We start from the raw sequence: 17,321 nt of genomic DNA on the forward strand, positions 1-17,321 counted from the left end.
CAGCCCAAAGTCCCTCTTCTGTCTCATCTTCTCAGCTTGGCCTACTTCAAACCAGCACAAAGACATCTCAGTAGCGCACAGTATGGCAGTGTGATGGAACTGCTCCTACTCAGCTTCCTGCATACCTGTCCTGTACACCTTCCTGCTGGAGTACTTTTGACACCGTACAGCTTCACTGCACCTGGACAGCTTTTCACTTCACAGATAACTAAAGCTCACTGCCAAGAAAAATAAACAAACTTACACACAAACTTAAAATTCATTTTCCAAGTTGTACTTTTTCCAAATAAATGCCATGTAAGTAACATGCATAGTAGCAGGCAGGCATTTGATTATCAATGGATCAGACTTTGAAGCACATTAATAATTTAGGTATTAACAATGTAGTATTAACATGCTTGCTACCAATTTTTCTTGATTATCTTATAAGAATTCAGCATATTAACAATCAGTGTCTCTAAAGGAAAGCATTCAATGGTGCTAGCACTGCATAAGAAATGCCCACCAGTGTCAGGCGAGTGGTCTGTCTAGCCCAACACCCTGTTTCCAGCAGCATGATATTTAGAGATGCTAGCTAGGGAAAAGGCAGAAGCCTGACTGCTTTGGCAGTCCATTCCCCCCAGGCTTCCCCATACACAGCTGCTACATTAACGAAGTTACAAGACTGTAATTTTACTGTCCATTTGTAGTCCTGCTGTCCGTGAAATCGTCTAATCCCTTTTGAAGCTGCTGATACCACCACTGCCTTCACTACCTCCTGTGGGAGCAAATTCACTATCTGAAATTTCAGAAAATTAAGGCGTATTTTATCTTACTTGTTTTAAACCTGATCTCCTACTGGCTTCATTGAGTGCCCTCTAGTTCCTGCATTGCAGGCTTTGGAGGTCAACAGTTTCACATTCAGCTTTTTCATCACTGTCATGATTTTGTAAATCCCAGTGATAAATCTATCTTTCTCAAAACCGAAGTGTACCAGCCTTTTTTCTCTCTCCCCAAAAAACAGTTGTTCCATTTCCCTCAATCATCTCAGTTGTAATTTTTTGTATCATCTCTAACTCCACTAAATCCACCTGGAAAAGCAGACAATTGAACATAGTACTTCAGATGCAAGCTCACTGAGGCTTTCCTTAGTAGCAAAATGGTACCTTGATGTGATAAATCTTCAGTGACCTCAAAAATCACATGACTTTAAAGAGAGAAGTAACTACTTTCTTCAGTGATGCAATTCTGGCTAATACACGTGGCAGAGGAAGCTGTCTTTGCTCTCAATAGTGTCAATAGGATTTCTGCTGTAGGGCAAGCCAACAGAGAAAAGGCTAAGTGTAAGTGTACTGTCCAAGGACCTACCTCCGGAAGAAATATCACCATATTTTAGAAAAGCACTTCCTGAAACACCTACACTTCCTAGAATTACTAGTTTAAATCCCAGAGGAACTGATAGCATTTGCTGTCCATCCAAGCCTAATAGACTGCTTCCCTACACAACTGTGTATCTTTCAGAGAAGAATTTAAAGGTTCTATCTGTTCTATATCAATGCTCAGGAGCTTTGGTCCATTTTGTGGGAATAAACTCTGTAGTTTCTCTTGCTCTAATCCCATCATGCTAGTATAGTAGCTCTTTCTCTCTATTCCCAGTTACATGCACTTAAGTGGTGTATTTTACAGTTAACCAGATCACTCTCTATTTTAAGGTTACTTTGTACTATTTGAAAAAGTTGTAGTAGCAACAGGCTGGTTTTTACCCTTGATTTTCATAACTTATCATTAACTTTAATGGATGCAAAAGCGTTTGGGTCAAAAAGAGACAATTATAAAAGCACATACACACAACGCAAGCTCAAAAGAAAAAAAAAATAATCATATCCAACCAGAAGGAAATGTATCTTTGTTCCAGCTGCATGAGTTCCACAAGCATTGCAGAGATGGTGCTGAAATCTCCCCAACACTGGACACAACGTTGCGGCAATACAACCTCAGCCCTGCTTTGGTCTCACTTCTGCCACTGCATGTCCAAGTCTTCCAACAAAAATCTACAGGACACAGGAGCCACCTCTCCCTGTGGATTTTAAGGGGACTGCTCACATAGTGAAGATGTTTACACACATCCATGGGCAACAGCCATGGAACAATAACTTACTGTCTTTAGCACTCTCGAATGCAAAAGTCTTCATAATAATGTGTTTTCTATAAAACTAGATTATAATTTAACCTGCGAGGTATGTTCCTTTTTCAAATCTGCAAGTACTAGTTTCAGGGGAGAAGTCTGTGCCAAAGCATATTATACCTACTATAGCAATAAATTCTTCACGGATGAGGTTTTATACATAAATTACCTTCATTTACAGTCTCAGAATGCTCGTCTAAATTTTACGGGATAATATGAATTATGAGTACCCATGTATTTCTTGTAGGTATAATGTGAGACAGACTTTTTCTCATATATGCAAAAGAATATGCAAGTGAGTTGTACTCTGCACCTCTCCCTCTCCACCCCTTGTTGAACAAATGCGCTAACATAGACCAGTCATTTGCTTCTGAGAAGTGTACAGCCTGCTATAAAGATATGTATGTATGAATTAAGTCTAACCAGGATTAAATATGAATCACATGGTTAACTAAAAACAATAAAAATATCTGAAAGTTTTTTTCTAAACCTTATAAACTTAGATTTCTTAAACTGCTATTTCTTCGGTTTAGTTATTGGTACATTTATGGTTTGGCAAAATAACTCCTTTTAAGTAAATTGTACATTGAAAGTGCACGATTTGTATTTAATTCAAACTACCATTGTAATCTTTACAAAACTTGGCTGGATTTCACTGGCTGAGCTTTACGTATTTTGCTGGTTCTGCTGGATTTTTAAAACCCTAGAGATATGGGAATGGAATGAGTCTGTTCACTATTATTAGTAGGCTATAGTAAATACAGTTGGTGACCCACTGGAACCTAAATCCCAGTCATTCTCCATATATCCATTCAACACTGGGTGCTTTGGACTCGGTTCCTACACACTTGCCTCAGGAGCAAAGCGCCAGGTTTCCACAGGAGCTCTCATTTCCGGCTATCACAATGAATGTCAACTGGCAAAGAGCACCATGACCCCAAGTCTACAAACCACTCTACCCATAGCATCTGAGGGGGCTTAGAAGCTCTAAGACCAGGTTTGCAAGACCAGGTCCAGGATCAGTCATTTTTCTACAAGGCAGAAACTTCAAGAAACTACAAGGTCCACTGTATTAAGCAGCAACACTGCCAACAATGCTCCAATGTACCCGCTTGCCGCCACTGAAACAGAGGAGAAACAGAGCAGGAATGGTACAGATGGTGTGGGAAGGCTTGCTGGGCTCCCACAGCAGTGGGGGAGGATCAGGCATGAAGGCTCATCAACAAGATCAGACAAAAGAGAAGACACTGAATCATATTAAAGTAATTACCAGAAAATAAGACTTCTGTAAAATATTTGCAATCAGCTAGTTCAAGCCTTCAGGCTCAGTCTTGTATCGGGCTGCATGTAGTGGCACCACCCCAGGAGGCGCTCCAGGAAGAATGGGTGACTCAGAGACACTGTTCCTCCCTGGCTCCCTTCCTCTCACATGGGAGAACAAATAATTTCACCCGTTCTGAATGAAATGTACTCCCACATCACTCCTAGCTAGCTCCGTAGTACCGGAAGGCATGGCCCTGCTCCCCCCCACCCCCCACGTGCCCTGCTCATAGCAAGGGAAGAATCAGGCATGAAGACCCCATTGCCTCTCCTTTCCTTCCTCCCCAGACCCAAACCTGCTGCCCAAAGCAGCCATATGGGACACATTCATTTCCCACTCCTGCCCCGAGGTGCTTCTAGGGACAGGAATAATAACTAGCATGAAGATAGTATCGGCATGAAAGAGAAGAGAATCCTAGTTAGGAAGAGCATTATGTCGTCACTAGATAATGATAACCACATTTAATGGGCACAAGCATGAAGACATGAATTTCAGAGATTTTCCCTTTATTTTTAAAATAGGAGGTATTATAAAATGCCCAATTACATCATCAGCCACTATGCAATATTTATGGCCTAAAATAACTGTAATTAAATGCTAACTGTTGATTTCAATAATTTAGCAATAGAGCAATAAAATCAGCAAGTGCCTTTAAGATGTTATTTCTGTAAAGTAATCAGACAATACCTGTCTGGACCTTAAATGTCCCAGGGTGAGACATGAGATTTAAGGTGCAAGGATTCTCAGGTCCAGGCTCTGCATCCCCCAGATTTTTTTTTTTTTTTTTGCTGCTGGTTTGTAGGGCAGCTGGTGGCTAGTTTATGGCAGAAGAAAAAGTGAATTCCTGTCCCATGTAGGTCAGAGGTACCATGTCACCTTAAAACTAGTCATTTGGGAAAAACAAAGGCTTATATAGAGACTAACAATATTAAAGAACTGAAGCAGCGAGATAGTTCACTCTACCTCAAATTAAACTTATTCTAGACAGGGGCTATGTCTGCACACGTATCTCCACTTATGGATGAAGGTTATCTCTATTAGTGTTGGAAAACCTTTCAAGATTGTATTTGACAAAAAAATATTTTAATTGTAAAATGAGTTCCAAAACATAACCTTTATTGAGAAATAGCATCCAAACTATAGGAAATTAAGGATATTCCCAGTAGATATTCTCAGTAAGTTGTCTGTCACAGAGGAGGGAAAATACTGTAGTATTAAATATTAATAATTCTATTTGGGGGCTAAATAACAGTCCTGGACAAATGGTGATAAAAACCTTCAGTAAGCAGAAGTAAAGCCCTGGTAAACCAGATGTGGCACTGTCCTTAAGCACGACGAAGTGCATGCAGTCCTGAGCAGCGATGCCTCTGAAGAACAGTGAAGGGGAAGTGGCCAGGCCACCTTCTCCCATCTCGGTGCAAATGATGTGCCTTTAGGAATACCTCCAGCACAGATCCTGGTTTGCAAAGCTCAAGTGCTGTTGGTGTGCAAGATACATCCAGACAGGAGAAAATCATGGGTAGATGTGGAGCTCCTACAGTGCCTTCACCCCTCCTGCATGCCTTGCATAAATTGGGATGGATTATACTGAACAATTCTTTACAATTTGCATTGCATTAAGAAACTTTTGTCAAAAAACATAATGCAGCCCACTTCCACTCATGTTACTGACAAACTCTTGTTTTTCTAAGTAGATATACAGCTGAACAAAAAACTGATCTGGAAATGTCCAGTTCAAACTAAATGGCCTGTAAACAAAACATGGCTGATTATTCTTTGCTACCTTCCATGCTTTTCCTTTACTAATAACAAAAAACAGTTTGTCAAAAAACACATTTCCAAGTAAGAATAAACACCACTTCCAATCCCACAGCCCCATTTTTATAATTCAAAAAAAATAAAAATAAAAAAATAAAAAGTCTTCCATTAGCTTCAGTGGTTGGGAGTTCAGTGGTTGGGAGGGAGTGGGAAGAATGATGTGTTAGGCTGCCATGGAGGAAGTACACAGACCAACTGGAAAAATGAACTATAAAAAGCTTTTCTTACATAAACACAGGAGGAAGTAACCAACACCCTCAATTGTTGAAGTGAAAGGTGGGGGGCCTAAACAAACTAGAAAAAAGGAGAACAACTGAAAAAGTCATGAGTGTTTCGCATGTTCCCGATTATTCTCAAATTTGAGTCTTGTTCAGTAAGGTCAAACTGTTACCAACAGCAGACCTGTCAAACCTCTTGCAAGGAGCATAAATGCTGTGTAACAGTACCAGGCCAGAGACATTTCTGCACCTAAGACTGCACCACACATTTACACAACACAACACCGGAGCTCCCTCCCTCTCTGCAACCTACTTGCAGCTAGGTAGCAAGCCCTTGGCACCTGGGACATGGGATCAGAGTACAAAAGGCAGACCATGGGGCTTTGCTTAAAAACTGTGTGTGCCACCATGGCAGGCCACCTCGGCTCCAAGGGCAGCTGCTAACCAGCAGGTGCCCAGCTGCACACCAGGGGCGCTTTGCCCCCAGGCACCCAGGAGCAGCTCCCCCAGCCAGGAGCCAACCTGGCCGCACCTCGTATGCCAGAGGACGAAGGAATCTGAGGGCCTAACGCAGGTGTTAGGAGTCAAAGCACAGCTTCAGTCACATAAACTCATCACAGGAGAGAAAATGTATTAGATCAGATGGCTAAACTGGCAGGCCAGAGATGTAAATCCCAACATGGCAGGCTGCACAGAAACAGGGCAGCAAAGCTGGTTGCGTGATGGCACCTCTTCTGCAGAGACTGCTACAGGAGCCACAAGACCCAACAGGAGCAAGCCACCACGGATACAGGCTCATGCATTTCCATGTCCCAAGCAGCAGCCCCATACACCAAGTACTCTGATCTGTAGTCTCTGAGGGAGATATATCCAAAAAAGAGCTCCCATGATGCTTTACAGACACTTCAGTAGTCTCATATGTTTCCATTAAGGCCATTTTGCTTAACTGTGAAAATATATTGGCTCACGGCATTCGGCACAGTCATAACCTGGTTACAGAGCTTGAACTAATCAACAATTATTCAGTGGGTGCAACGGAGCCAGATTAGAATGTATATACACCGTAATTAGGTTCTACAAATCCTGACTAAATCATTCAATCATTCCTTCCCCAACCAACGACGATGTAAAAGAACACAGAACTGACCTCAAATTAGTTTTTTCTTCTACAAGATTTCTAATGAACTTCAAGTTCATTTCACTTAAAATTTCTAACATGGTTCTGAACATCTACCGTTTATAAATGCCTACAAATTAAAAACAGAGTAGACACCACAAAATATTGAAATGGAAGCAGACAGAACACATCTTTCTCTTGCCCCCAGAACATGTCAAGTTGTTTTGGAATTTTTGACAATAACAATTAGAAACACACCAAACACATGGACAACACAGACCTACCAATCTGGGATACAACTGTGTTCTTTCTCTTCTTAGGGAAGGTGTCAGCAATGCTTTGCCCAGAACAACAAAGATAACGAGCTCTGGCACAGCGTAGCACATTAAATACCAAAAGCGCCAATTCAGAAGTAGCCAGTCTGCTTTGCTCCTGGTATAAAGGGTCAAGACAAAATGGATCAGGATTCTGGACTCTTTAATGTGTTTCCTTACTCTGCAGAACATGCAGAAGGAGTTTTGCGATAGGCCATTCTCCCTCCTGATTTCAATCTGAGAATGCAGGGCTTTACCTACAACCCCAGGCGCGGTCATGGCTCAGCACAACCTCACTCCCACTTGCCTCCTATTCTCCCACATCTACATGCGTGCTCACTTTACCACTCTTGCCTCATTGTGCTTTTTTTTCCCTCCCCCAGTGTGTCCACAGGTCTTCTCCAAAACTGCATTCTGCAAAACCTACTGATCCAATAAAGCACTGTGAACACTGAAATCCTTGTTTGCAGCTCTTCTTCCCCCACCTCCTAGCACTAACTAGGACTTTCCTTCCTCAAATCATCTCACCACTTTCTCATGGCAAAATTGGCCCTGTAGACTTCCAACTGATCTTCCTGCTGATCTATTTATATGCATAAAGCATCCTGAAATTTTATGTGAATTAAAAAAAAAAAAAGTCTTAAATGCTTACACAATTCTCCTGCCTCAAGTTCTCAGGCAGTTACTTTTTTGATACTAAAACTCAAAACCTGATGATAGAAACTTGCATTTTAGGGAGAGGGATATAGAAATTCCTCATCAACTGAACAAGTTGAGCTATGCTTCTGAGTATGTATTACAATACCTTTTTTGCATCACACCTAGTCTACTAAATATACAAAACACTGAGCAAGTGATAGTTTTGTCAGCCACCAGCTAATCAAATGAAAAATGATTAGGCTTAGAAAAATAATAAAAGCAGAAGCCAGCTGTGCGTTTGTTGGATGAAAATCCCAGTGTCTCCCATGTTAGCTCATGTGCATTTCAATTTCTGGGAAGAAAATAATGGGAGTTTCTCCACCCTTTCTCATGTGAGCCATAAAACAGATTTATTACCTAGGATATATTCTGTGTTTTCTCCTGAGGAAAAAAAGAAAGTGGTGGAACAAGTTCATTTTTTCCCTTCTACAACTAGGATTTTCTTTATAATAAACACAGAGCTAAATTTTGGTATCATATGGCCCTTCCATTTAATGCTCTCGTCACACTTTTTACCTTTCTAAATCTTGAAGTGTAGCATTTTCATTTCAGTGGGGAATATACAGCTGCTCCAGCTGTCTGAGTGTGAAAAATATGTCCTAGGATTCCTATCTGGTACATTTTAAAGCAGAATCCTTCCCTAAATCAAAGAAGCTTAAAAACAAAACAACAATAACAACAAAACCTACCGACATGCTACATTTCTTTTCAAATAGTTCCTGCTCAGCTTTACCTTACGCCCAACATCTGCCCAGTAGCTCTGGAAAACTTAACCCTGCAAACTCAGAGGTTTAGGAAAGGGTTGAATATCACCTGGGAAGGTTTTCCTGTACAATTATTATTATTATTATTATTATTATTATTTTTACTCTAACAGTCACATTCTGACCTTTAAAAATAAATCATGAGAGAGGTAATTCACTGACTAAAAGATTTTTTGCTCCTAAGACTCCTAATTTGCTTAGTGTGATATAACAATTCTAAGTTTCTCTGAAGAGCAGTGCTGGTAAATCCATTTACAGGGGTTTTCCCTGAAACTTCCACTTTTGAGATGCAGAAGAGCCTGATTCATACTTTAAATGCTTCTGAATCACGACACAGCCCGGATTCTCCAGCTTAGTGGTCTGGAAACTGTCAAGGCTGATATATGCCTTTTTAAATGATATCCAGTAATACCCCTTTAAGTAAATCTGCAGACTCTGTAACATTTGTCACCTAAATGTGACCTACAATCTACTTTTGATAACAAGCACCTATTGTTTAATGAGTCACTTTTCTCAGCACAACAAACCTGACATCCCTCAAAGTACCAGCTCTTTCAAATAATCCCACAACATAAGAACACTTACACCAAGTCATAAATGCCATTGAAACAATGCTGGAAAAGATGAGCTATGCCATCATTAGCTGCATATAATTAAAATGTACCATAGGAAGTACATTAATTACCGTTGTGAAATATATATATATATATATATAATGTATATTGCTTAGGAGAAGCAAAGAGTCCACTTTTTATTATACAACTGTGCCAGCACAAGGCTCAAAAGGGAGCTGTTTTGCTTGGGCAAAACTGTGCAGGTTTTTTTTTTCAGATTTATTTCTTTCTCATTGCTTTGTGATCACTTTTACTGCTCCACAGAGACCAATATTAAAAAAAAAAAAAAAAAAGTAGTTAAAGAAGTTTTCAAGCTATTACTGATTTGAAGCCCTTCATTTGTACTACCAAGTATATTCTAGTGAGTTAAACTGTATTCATACAAAGAAAACATAAATCCATCCACATTGATTTTTTTTTTTGGATCCAAGCGCTACTACGGCCACTAAGCTGACCTTTTCTCTTCATAAGACATACCCACAAGCATGTAATACTGTGCTGTGGATCAAGTTTGTACAGAATTAATGTATCAGTACCACAACTTAGAAAAGGTGTTCAGAAAGGAAAGTTCAACCATTTTTAATTATTACTAAATTTGTCTTCACAACCTCGGAAATCCAACATAGATCTATAATATAACCTACCTACATCAAAACAATTCATTATAGAGTAGTCACAGTAGCTATTTTCTGCAATGAAAACAATGTTTCGCAGACAACAAATTGGAAAATGAGAATCTTCAGGATTAGTCTCCTCATATATGCTAATTAGCTACAACTGACTGATTTCCAGTTCTTACTATTCCAATGAAATGTTATGTTGTTACAGCTGAGCTTACAGAGAAATAGTGCTCAAACTAAAAATAAAAGGTATGCAAACACAAAACATAATATAGCCAGATGTACAGTAGGATACGGAGCCAACAGACGTCTCTTTTGAATGTAAGAACATACAAGGGTCAGTAGTTAAGGGCTGAATTGCAAAAAGAAACTTGCTGAATTCTAAAATGATCAATAGGTTCAGGAAAGGTACGGCCATACTAAGTCAACAGATCTGCTCCTTAACATATTCACATTCTAATGCTGTATGTAATTCTAATGCTTAAAAAAAATCTTTATACTGATTAAACAAAACCAGACTATCTATTTGAAATTATAAGCTGGCAGCTATTCCAGGGCATGCACAAACATAATTTCCATCTGCAGAATCTTTATAACTGATAATGATACATCTGAGCCAGAACAAACCAAGTTAGATTTCCTGATCACAGGATATTTTACACGAACAAGAAAAAACAAGCTTACCTGCAAATCAATAAAAATGTTAACAGGAATAATTAAAAAACACAAGCAAGTTTGTTTGTTTTTTTTAAAAAAAAGGATAAGTTATGCCAGTAGTTAATGAAATGCTTCCCAGTCACAGAGTCCACTCTAAAAGACTCAGGGAAATACTGCTAAAACTGAGGTTTGGTGGAGGGAGCTTTATATGAATGGCAGGTCACAAAGAAACTGCACTAAACAGCATGCAGAAATGCTCTTCAAACAACTCGCAGAAAGAGAGCAGAAGTTACCCTGTGATTTTGATCTCTCACGTCCTTTATTTTTTCTAGAGCACTTGAAAATGCCTTGCCTGTTTATACCTTGCCATTTCAAAATGAAGTTATTGCATCTGGGCATTGGTTGATTTTCTATTGCAAAGTGGCATATAATGGAGTTTTATAAATTTACTTAATTTCAAACAACCACCACTACTGACAAGAAAAATGTATAATAAAAGAATCCAAATTTTAGCTATCAGCATGCAGATGTCATCCAAACACTGCAAGATTGCATTCAGAATGACAGCTAGGTCCACAAAAAGCTTCACAGAACACAAAATGCCCATGCCGAAAATATATGTCTGTAACAGACTATGTCCCACGTCCTTTATAAATTTGCAGTAACTCGCGGCAGAATCAGGCTGCCAGTAGAGGGAGCAAAAGCAAGCAAAGCCTGCTACCCAAAACCTGCAAATTCTAGTGCTGCCCCTCAGTGAATGAGGTGCAGCACACACAGGCTAGATACTATGCATAGACTAATGAACAGTGTTAATTTTTTTTCTTTTCCCTTTAATGAAGCAATATCTGAAAAATCCATTAAGGCAAGATTTCCACTCTTTTCTGATAGTAAGGGAAATAAAACCTCAGGGACTGTAGTCAAACCTGTTTATAAAAAGCTAGTTCTGTAGATTTCTGCAGGCTGTCTCTGAATTAAAGTTTGCACTACAAAATGTTGACGTATTAAATATAAAAGCCTCGGGTCGCTCTGGATGGGAGGGATGTCAGGAGGCCTCCAGCCTGACCCCCAGCTCACAGTAGGGCCAGCTATGAGACCAGACCATGCTGAGCAGCGCTCTGTCCAAATGATAAACAGTGTTATTTCTTCGTGTTACTGTATGTCGTATTAAAAAAACAATACCACGGAATACTTTAGCAAAAGCTTTCAACTGAAGGGCGCTGAAGCACGTATGAAAAAGACCCCAGAGCAAGGCTCCCCGGGGCAGGGCCGGTCTCCACGCGCAGCAGGCCGCACTCCCCTCACCGCCGCGTGCCGTTAAACACCTCAGCAGCGCTCATTTTCCTCGCCACAAAGCCGGGTTTGGCCGTGGAGCATCCCCCAAACGACGCGTTACGCCTACACAACCCCCCTCCAGCCGGCCGGGCCGCTTACGGCTCGCAGAGGCGAGGCGTTCCCTCAGGTGCGCGGGGCCCCCTGAGGCGGCCGCCTCAGCGCCCGGCCGGGCCCACGTCCCCTCACCTCACCTCAGGCACCGGGCGCGAGGCGTTGCCATGGCGACGCCCCCGCGCAGGCGCACTGCCCCTAACCCACCCCCCCCCTCCCTCGCAGCGGCCGCGCCGGCCCCCTTCCCCGCGGCGATCCCCCCCCCCCCGTCTCTCACCGGGAGGGGAGGGGTGGGGCAGCGGCACAGCGATGACTCGGCGATCCTCTGCCGGCTCAGCCTGCCGCCCGGGGACCAGGCAGACGCAGAGGAGCGCCGAGCGCCCACGTGATGCCCGGCTCATGGCGGGAGGGGGGTGCGCATGCGCTGTCCGCGTTGGGGCGCCTCGCCGCCGCTCCCCCCGCCGCGGGTGTGAGGGGGTCGCTGAGGGGCGGGCGGCGGCGCGGCGGGGAGGCAGCGGCTGCTCCCAGACTTGCTCAGGGGAAGAAACCAATACCTGCCTGTGCCACCCGGCCGGGAGAGAAAAGCTGCCGTACCTGTGACCTTCTCAGAGGGCTGTGCTGCTGTCAGTCCAGCTAGAAAGATTGATACAACATAAAACATTCTTCACAGCTTTTCTGTCACTTTTGACCGTGGAGCCAAAGAGCATTTCAAAGCTAAATTACGCCCGAAGTACCACAGTGCTATTAAATGCTTACCACAGCACTTTTAAATGCTATTCTCTTCTGTTTCTATTGATGAAAATCTTACTGAGTTCTTCAAAGTAAATCCAGAGTTTGTATTTCTACTCAAATTATCTCCAACCCATCATCAGTAGGAATGCTGATTCTCGGACACAGCACACTGAGGAGGGCATGCCTCTCATGGAGAACGTCCTAAGCACCAACAAATACCTTCAGTATCTCATAATGCATAAATACAGCCCCATACTTCTGTGTGTGTTCTGCTGAAATGATTTGAATTAAGAGATCTAGAACAGCAGATCATTGCTATAAAATGCAATTCCTAGTAAAACCACATGTACAGCATATTTTCAGGTCTTTAATTTGTTAGGAGCTAGATGTTTATGAGAATATGGTGCAGTTACTATTCCCTGCAGTCACCTTGAAAATGAAATGCCCCTTACACAACATAAAGATAATGAGGTATACGGCAAGATAAGGTGGTTACCAGAATTCAGGAATGACAGAATCCAATTAATTTAACATGAATTAATGCAAGATCAAATTTATTACAGTTGGTTGCAATTTGTAATTGAAAGTCACATAACATGTAAAAACGTGCATTGTAATCTCCCTCAGTAAGAGAGCTCAAACATTCTCCATTTTGAACAGCAGCATTGTATTTATTGTATCACCCATAACTCTTTCCTTACATGTCTGCTGTGAAGAACATCAGGGACTAGCAGCCTGGTTTTGTGCCAGGGGCTTTGCTATTGCTCTCACAGAGGTCCATGACTGAGGCTTAAACAGAAACCCAGGTTTCATCTTCTTTGACTGCCTCTTACTTGATCATCATTTTTTCCCCACTTTTCACTCCTCCGGGGGCTCACCCCTCTTCTTTTTTTGGGGTAGGAGGGGTGGAATCATCCCTCTTGTTAAATAAACCTTTCAAACTCCTATCTTCAAAATAAACACTTTATTGTGGACAGTCCAAGCTCCTTAGGTAAAGCTTTAGGTCTCAAATCCGAAAGATACACTGTGTCCTTTTAATAATTCCATAGTGGAAACCCTTTATTTGCCCATTCCTGTGGTGTTATGGAGGTTTTCAATGATTCTGGTTTAGGTTTCGGGATTAGGTGAAACCAGAGTGCCTTAAACCTCTTTAGAGGTTTGGGATTAGGTCTGCAGCAGGCCTAATATAGCCTTTCTGTGCAAGGCTAAATTAAATGGCAGGAATATTTGTTGTGCGCTGATTCACAGGTGTTTGGCAAAATACCAGAAAACATAAAGGAACCACTGGAAGAATCATGAAGGCAAAGCCATCGAAACATGAGTATTAGCTAAGTACTGCAGTATCACTTGCAACTGTGGGGTCTTTCAGACTGCTTCTAAGTGATTTTAAGCATGGATATCATTTTTACGTGTCTCTCTCACACGAATCTGAGTAAATTGAAGATCTGTCATGCAAATGGATCAAGGATTTTTATTTGGGTATCACATTCTGGTAATTGCTGCCTGTTTTATAGCAAATATATATTAAAGTTCATCAAACAGCTGATATCACTGAAGCTCTATTGTTTGATTGTACACATAAATTCTACTCCTTCTCTGAGGTATGCATTGCCTGACAGCATATGTTAGGTCATGAGGAGAAAAGCACAATAGATTTATGCCTATTATTAAAACTCCACCCTGTCTGGGTCAGGAGGCAGAGACATTTACCTCATTGATGACCATAGACTAATTGGAGGAGATAGTTAGTTGTGTAGGCTGTCTACCGTGAGGCTTTTCAGCAGCTTTTCAGTACCTGTCTCTAGTATGGATATTTTTCCTTGACGTGCTCAGCTCCACAGTCTGTAATACTGGCAAGGCCTGTCTAACTGGCCATACCTGTGACGCACAGGCTGAGGTGAGCAGATTTCATCAAGCAGAATGAAGAGCAGCTCAGCACTATGCTGTGAGTATCTCTGCAAAATTCAGAAGCTGATTTAGCTGCATTTATAGGGAAAACTGAGCTTCAGATGCCTGGCTCTGTGATACCTGGCCCTGGTATCAAGATGAGCAGGATACATAGTTACACCGAGGCAATGCACAGACCCAGTGTTTGCTCCTACAGCTGTCCAAAATGGGATACTACTTGTGCATAACCATCTCCTCACACTCCTCATTTCTTTCACTGATGATGAAAGGCCTCTCAGCCCTCTCCCGTGAATTGTATTTTTAATGCATGTCTCTCCCCAAATAACTGGACTTCAATTTCAACAACTGTAGACTTACCTATTTAGGAAGTCAGCCACATCTCAGAATTACAGGGTTTCTCTGATGTTTTTTTCCACGCCAACAATCAGTTCTCTTGCAGGCAGCTTTTTTTGGATTCCTATGGCAAGTCTCCCAATTAACAATGCATACAGCCAGATTGTATCTTCTCAGGGCTGCTTGCAAAAATCAAAACAGAAATAGTTAAGAAAAGTTTCAAAAGAGTAGGTCTGCTCTACTCCAATGAACTGCAAAAGTAAGAGGGAGGCAAACTGGAAGGATTTAATAATCTTAGAATCAGTATAAAACATTATTTACAGCTTAAATCTAGACAAGGTTTCAGCTTTAGATATAAGTTCTTCCCATCCTTTATGGCGCATGTAAGGAAGAACAAGAGAGAAATGTTACCAGTCAAGGACAAAACCATAAAATAAAGAGCAGAAGAAGAATAAAATGAAAATATTTGGGGCCAAGGGAGGCTTAGTGGGAGTTTGCCTTCATACACGATTGATCTATACTTGAAAAGAAAAGAAAAAAGACACCCTCCTCATCCTTAAATGAGATGTTATTTGAGCGTAAATAACAGTCTCATGTCAAACACTCTGCTATTTCCAATGGAGTCTTTACACTACAAAACCACAACATTCTCAGCCCTAATCTCCCTCAGATAAAACAATACTGGTGGCTGTGAATCAGCACTTTGAAACCAACCTTTGAAAACAGCAACACATTCGGGGTAAAGAGAAATGGAGGAGACAAAGAACTGCTGCTTATAGAGCATTGTGAAGCAAGACCCCTCCTTTCTTGCTCAGAAACCTGCAGTAACACCCGACAATTGTTTTCCTGTGTGGGATGTGTAGCTTCATGCAGCTACCTCAAGGAACTGTGGGGCCCTTGGCGTATCTGGGTGTTCAGACGCACATCAGGCCTAGCTGTCACTGAAATCAGAAGCAGTGAACCACCAAAATCTTCCTGGATGCTTGAGCCTTGGATTATTTTACCTTTCAAAAACAATAAAGGGCTCTGACTGGAAATCTAAAGAGTTCTTGCATTTTTGGAGCTTGTGAAAAGCAATGGGTGATCTCAATCCAAGAGGTGGGGGGGAAAGCGGCATGAAAACATCACAGATTTGCTCAGCTCCAGCCTGAGGAGGAAGGGTGTGGTGAGAATGAACAGCTGGGCCTACCCAAGGGCTCTCCATGCCAAAAAAGAGCACTCCTTTCCCAACCTTTTTGCAGCCACATGGCTGTGTCCCCTCCCTTGTGCTGACCCTAACATGCATCTGAGTAGCATGAGGACTGATGCAAGGCAGGAACATGGGGCAGGAAAGGAGAGGGCCTGGGAGGGAGAGCAATCGCACTGGAACAGCCCTGCCCTGGTTGGTGGCACCCAAAGGAGCAGGCCAGCTGGGACGCAAAGGTTTCCGGCCAGCAAATGACACCTCACCTTAAGCAGGAAGCTCATTTCCCTCCACAGCCAGTGAGTAAAAACAGACTTAAAACTACATGGGAACATCCCCTTCACCTTTGTTTCTGATTCCACTGTTTCCTAGTGTAATACACATAAACAAGCTTTGAAATCCAGAGGTGGCACCCCATGGGAAGTGGAAGAAGCCTTTGGTCTCAGCACAGCCCCCAGCGCTGCCGTGCTCTGACTGGGAAGACCTTGCACCGATGGCGGCAGGGGGTGTCCTATGGCAGCGAGCACTGGAACAGAAGAAGATGGGGAATGCTGTGCCATTCACGTTTTCACGTGGGGTATAGGAGCCTTGTCTATAGCTCAAGGAAATTCCTAGTGATCTTTTTGAGCCCTTCTCAAAAAAAAAGAGAGAGAGAGAAAAATGAACTGGACATTGTGCTCCTCAAAGGGATCATTGGAAAATGGCCTGGGGACATTGTCCAGGGGCATCAGCTGTATGACCACCCCACCAGTGCTACTCTTGCAGCAGAACCACTGAGGCTGAGAACCCACATGAGAAAGAGATACTGACAGGATGCAAAATCCAAAATAGCCGAAGAGGACCAAGAAGCAAACCTAAATCTAGGTCCATATGCAAAAGCCAATGTTCTTGTTATAACTGAACGAAACCCTTTGATACAAACATCCCCACTTATTAGGGATTCCAAGGCAGGCTGAAAGCACAGCAGTTTCACCATAGCATGAAACACAGCCTCTCACATTTGATTTCTGAACACAGATCATTTTTCTTGGGGTGGGGTTCATGAACAGCAATGGATATTTCATGTCTGGTTCAGACAGACCAACCAAAGGGCTTAAGTGGACACACACGCATGCACACACACACACTACCAGCAGCATGTGATGGGATTTAGTGCAAGGAAATCAAACTCTCTGTGCCACCTCCCAAGCTTATTCTTTAAAGACCAGTCCTATGCTCACAGCTGGAGTTTATGTGAGTCCTGCCTTATTAATTAAGTGTAGCCAGTGCTTTTCTACCCTGAATTCCAACAGCAGCAATTAGAAAGCAGATACTTCACACGTAACAGCTGGTCCATTTAACACCCTCCCCATGCTATTTGCTCCCCTCCCCCAGCCAATGCATGTCCTCCTTTTCCATCCTTTCATGTAATGGAGAAGGAGGGTAAAATCAAGGTGGCAAAGCCGGGGGCAGCAGATAACCGTATTCTTATTAAAA

General features: G+C 42.2%; 1 protein-coding gene across 4 annotated transcripts in view; it reads right to left on the reverse strand.

Annotated features, from left to right (window-relative positions):
- Positions 1–11,457, reverse strand: part of GNB1L (G protein subunit beta 1 like) — a 41,048-nt gene extending 29,591 nt beyond the window's left edge. For 3 of the 4 annotated variants that reach the window (XM_035340292.1, XM_035340295.1, XM_035340294.1), the window contains exon 1: positions 11,230–11,456. The gene's annotated coding sequence lies outside the window, so the exon portion shown is untranslated. Of the gene's footprint in view, positions 1–11,229 lie in introns of all 4 variants that reach the window. The other variant, XM_035340297.1, reaches the window with a different exon arrangement.
- Positions 11,458–17,321: the final 5,864 nt, after the last annotated feature.

This window comes from Oxyura jamaicensis, chromosome 15 (genome assembly GCF_011077185.1).
Source record: "Oxyura jamaicensis isolate SHBP4307 breed ruddy duck chromosome 15, BPBGC_Ojam_1.0, whole genome shotgun sequence".
NCBI classification, from domain to species: Eukaryota; Metazoa; Chordata; class Aves; order Anseriformes; family Anatidae; genus Oxyura; species Oxyura jamaicensis.